General features: G+C 38.9%; 1 pseudogene; it reads right to left on the bottom strand.

The window, feature by feature from the left end:
• Window positions 1-1114: 1114 nt before the first annotated feature.
• On the bottom strand, window positions 1115-4001 carry LOC100948481 (annotated as a pseudogene).
• Window positions 4002-4498: the final 497 nt, after the last annotated feature.

The raw sequence follows: 4498 nt of genomic DNA, 5'->3' as shown, positions 1-4498 counted from the left end.
CTGTAAACTGCTGGTAATAAATTAGCAAACTATCTTCTTCAATAGAGTTTGAATCAACTTTCCTTCTACTATAGAAAACACAATTTTGTGTCCATCTGTAATTTCATGTAAATGATGCTTTCTTTGGCTTTCCCTTTGAACAGGTTATAACATCCGCCTCATTCTCTCATATGAGAAATATCAAATATTTAACACATGTTCATTTTTATATCTATAAGACAGCCACGGTTTCATCTTTTTATGAATATTATTTTTTAACAGGTTTGGAGATCTTCCATCAATATACCCAGTGGATTGACCTACCAGAGCCTGCTAACCTTCCTCACCAAATGTGGCATCTTGGGTATGATTTAAAACCAAATGCATCTTTTCTTAGCTTCCAGAAGTGATTTCAAAGAAGCAATATTACTTTAATCACTTTCTATTTAATTTTAATCTCTAATAAATTCGTGTTTTACTTTTGCTTTTGGCTTGTTTCTGGCCAATAAACTGTCTCCCACTGCTGAAAGCATTGTTTGGGAATTTGGTTTTATATGTCAATTATTTAATAATATCTGGATAAGGATTAATTGTTTTCAGAGATCTATTTTCCCCTGGATGAGAGTGAACAGATGCTCTGGTTTATTATTATTACTACTATCATTATTATTATTTTTTTTACCTCAGAACTCTTGGTTTATTGCTGAAGGATATATCACATCACAAGTATCACATCACTGAAGCATATTGATCTATTCTCTTCAGTCACATTCAGTTGGACCATATAAATGTGCAAAAGAGCCCATATTTATTCTACTTCCCCAGCAGACACTATCTACATACAGCAGGTATATTTACCAGGCTCTCATAAAAGTACTACTTGTCCTCCACCATCTTGCTTTCATCTTGCTTTTTCATTTCCCTCTTATCCAGTGAGGACTTCTTAGTACAGAAAGGGCAAATACATACTGGCAATGCTACCACCACCACCACCACTGCTATCACCCATTCCCATGCCCTCTGAATATGTGGCCAATTGATTACACCGTTCTTCACTTAAGACACTTGGAAGTGGCATTTGAAATGATTCCTATATACCATCCCCAACCTAGAGATGATCATTTATGAGTACCTTCTACATGGGAGGAGAGTTAAAGTCAAGGGCCATAGCTGACTGTGTGACTAGCTCAGAGGAGATGCTGAGGTCAGCAAAGTCATTCTGCGTTCTAAATCAGATTCTGAGAGTCCTCTCCCAGGTACTTAGAATGTCCCTCAGGGCTAGGAACAAGCTCTCTGAGACACTGAAGGAATAGAGCAGTACTGGAGGTTGATCCAGCAGCCATGAGATCTGGGCAGTGAATACTTATAGTGGAGTCAAGGCTAAGCAGTTATCATTTTCCTGGTTCAGATGAAAGGCATAGGAGACAGGATAGCCAAGGAGGATCTCAAATACAGTGCAGAGATTCCAGTCTGAGGGATGGAGCCTGCTAAGTGAGATTGCCAGTGATAGATCCCTCTTTAGCCCCTACAAATGTGAGATGATCTCAGCCACAAGGGTCTTCAAGTCCTGAAGCTGGTCCAGGAAGCAGACAGAAGGCTGAGGCTGGGAGCTGAAAATATTCACAAAGGCTACGGTACCAAACAGCATCTGCTTTAAGTGCTGACATGTATGTTCAGGACTGATAATAAAGCTGTTTTCTCCAATCTCAAGGATGTGAAGTCCCAGGGTCAGGAAACTCAGTCCCTGGGGCTCCTCCAGATAACCCTGGAGCTCTGAGGTCTCTGCACAGTTGTAATCATAGAGGAGTGCTGGCTTTAGGCCCCAGGCCACTGCCAGCACCTCTCCTGCAAGGTGAAGGCAGATGGCATGAGGTGGACATCATCTTTTTCCCATGCCCAGGGTCTGCTGAGCAGCTACTACCAGCAGCTGAGGGCTTGGTGTTGACAAGAAATTTAAAAGGAACGTCAAGCATGACCTCCTTAGCTAGCCACAGTTACCTTCCCTGGGTTGCATCTTTCGGTTCCAGATCCTTGAGCAAGGGCATTCTTCTTCCACTTCCGTTGCGTGTTGGTGAGCCATTATTATTATTTTTGAGTAGAAGTTGAGTCTCATGATCTGACCATTAGGTGATATCTAGACTCTTGTTGACTGAGAGACAACAGAGAATCTAGTTTGCTAGTGTTTTCTATGCATCTTACTTTTAGCTCCAGAAAGTAAAAATTTTTCCACTGAGGAAATCAGTTTTTTGATAGACCACTAAGATTTTGTGGTCCTTTGTTTACTCTTGAACCTGACTGAATTGTAGAACTGAGGCTCTTTGGACTATAAGTCCTTGTATTTATAGCTCAGGTCGGCCTTTACTTCAGAATATATAAATGTGCAATATTTTCCAGCATCTACATGGTATTGATAAATTAGACTATAAAGTCTTATAAAAAATTGTTCTATTTGGCTTATAGAAATAAATAATGAATTGAATATTTCTAACATATCCAGCTTAAAAAATACTTTAGGAAATTAAGAGAATAGACTATAAATAAGATTTAGTCAAATGAGCCAAGTTTGACATTTTTGGTTTAATAAAAACAGCTATGTGTTCTTGGATTAATCAGTATTAAATGTACTGCATGCATTGATTTATTATCTGCGAAATAGATGTTACTTTAGTTAAAACTTATAGCTACTTGAGTGAGTGAGAGGGTGCTGGGAGTAATAGTGGCAGGGAAACTAAAATTTGGTATGTGAAGTGACATAATATGCTTTTGTTTAGTAATGGTAAAAGAGAATAATTTTGATCTTAAGTGACTGGCTGGTTTAGAATAAAAACGAGAGTTGTGTTTGAAAAGCTGAGTAAGCAAAAAAGTTGTCAAACAGTCATGGTAAAGGAATTTCATTTGCTTTCCATTCCAGGACTACCTTGGAGATATGGAAAGTTTGGTTGCAAACCGCTTGCAATAAAGCTAAAATCACAATAAAGCAAGTAACACATCTTTTGGCTTCTCAGTGCACATAAAAGTTGTGTTTGTATGGGTCAGCGCCTATGGCTCAGTGAGTAGGGCGCTGGCCCCGTATACTGAGGGTGGCAGGTTCGGACCCTGCGCCAGCCAAACTGCAAGAAAAAATAGCTGGGCATTGTGGTATGTGCCTGTAGTCCCAGCTATTCAGGAGGCTGAGACAAGAAAATCACCTAAGTCCAAGAGCAAGAGGTTGCTGTGAGCTGTGATGCCATGGCTCTACTGAGGGCAACAAAGTAAGACTGTCTCTAAAAAAATAAATAAATAAAAATAAAAAAAGTTATGTTTATGTGTTTATACTAGTATGTAATCTATTAAGTGAACAATAGCATTGTATCTAAAAATATACATACCTTAATTAGAAATACCTTATTGCTCAAAGTTGCTAATGATCATTTGAGCCTTTGGCAAGTCATAGTCATTTTGCTGGTGGAGGTTCTTGTCTTGGTGTTGATGGCTGTTGACTGATCAAGGTAATGGCTGCTGCATGTTAAGTGGCTCTGGTAATTTCTTAAAATAAGACAACAATGAAGTTTGACAAATCTATTGACTCTTCTTTTCACAAAAGATTTCTCTATAGCATCTGATGCTGTTTGACGTTATTTTACCCACAGTACAACTTCTTTCAAAATTGGAGTCAATCCTCTTAAACCCTGCTGCTGCCTCATCAAGTAGGTTTTCATAATATTCTAAATCCTTTGTTGTCTTTTCAACAATGTTCACAGAATCTTCACTAAGAATGGATTTCATCTCAACAGACATCTTTCTTGTGTTCATTATAATAAGCAACTCCTCATTTGTTCAGATTTTATCATGATATTGAAAAAATTCAGTCATATCTTGAGGCCTCACTTCTAATTCTAGTTCTCTCTTACTATTTCTGTAAGAGGAGAAGCAGCTTCACACACACACACACACACACACCTCCTTAAGCTGTACAAAGTTACTTAATGATCTAACTAGTTATCAGACAGTCACCTCACCCAGTCCTCCCCTGGTTCCGACATTGTAAAGACCACCACAACCTTGGACTGAATTTAAAAACACTAGATGTACAGCTTGGGAAAGTAACAACCACTGGGTCCGTAAGCTAGAGATCAGAGGGCTGGATGACATTTGCTAAAAATAATACTAACTTTTGGGGAAAGTATAAGAGCTCTGTGAAGTTTTCTCAAAGTAAAGTAGACTCTGAGAATGATCACCCTGACTTCCTGGGATTCTGAATCTTGGTAAATAAAGGACAACTTTAACCCACGTGAGGGCTTGGTTCATGCTCCTCATTCTGGTCCCCCCAAATGTATGTCCCCCACATCTCACAACTGCAGTTTCTGCCTCCACTGAAGTCTTGACTTCCTTCAAGTCATTCATGAGAGTTGAAATAAACTTCTTCTAAACTCCTGTTAATGTTGATATGTTGACCTCCTCCATGAATTACAAATGTTCATAATGGCATACAGAATGGTGAATCCTTTCTAGAAGGCATTCAATTTGCCCATACCTACCA

Source organism: Otolemur garnettii, unplaced genomic scaffold, assembly GCF_000181295.1.
Source record: "Otolemur garnettii isolate 467f Iridium unplaced genomic scaffold, OtoGar3 scaffold00012, whole genome shotgun sequence".
NCBI classification, from domain to species: Eukaryota; Metazoa; Chordata; class Mammalia; order Primates; family Galagidae; genus Otolemur; species Otolemur garnettii.
The sequence above is the reverse complement of the archived record's forward strand: the minus strand, read 5'-3'. Positions and strand labels throughout refer to the sequence as shown.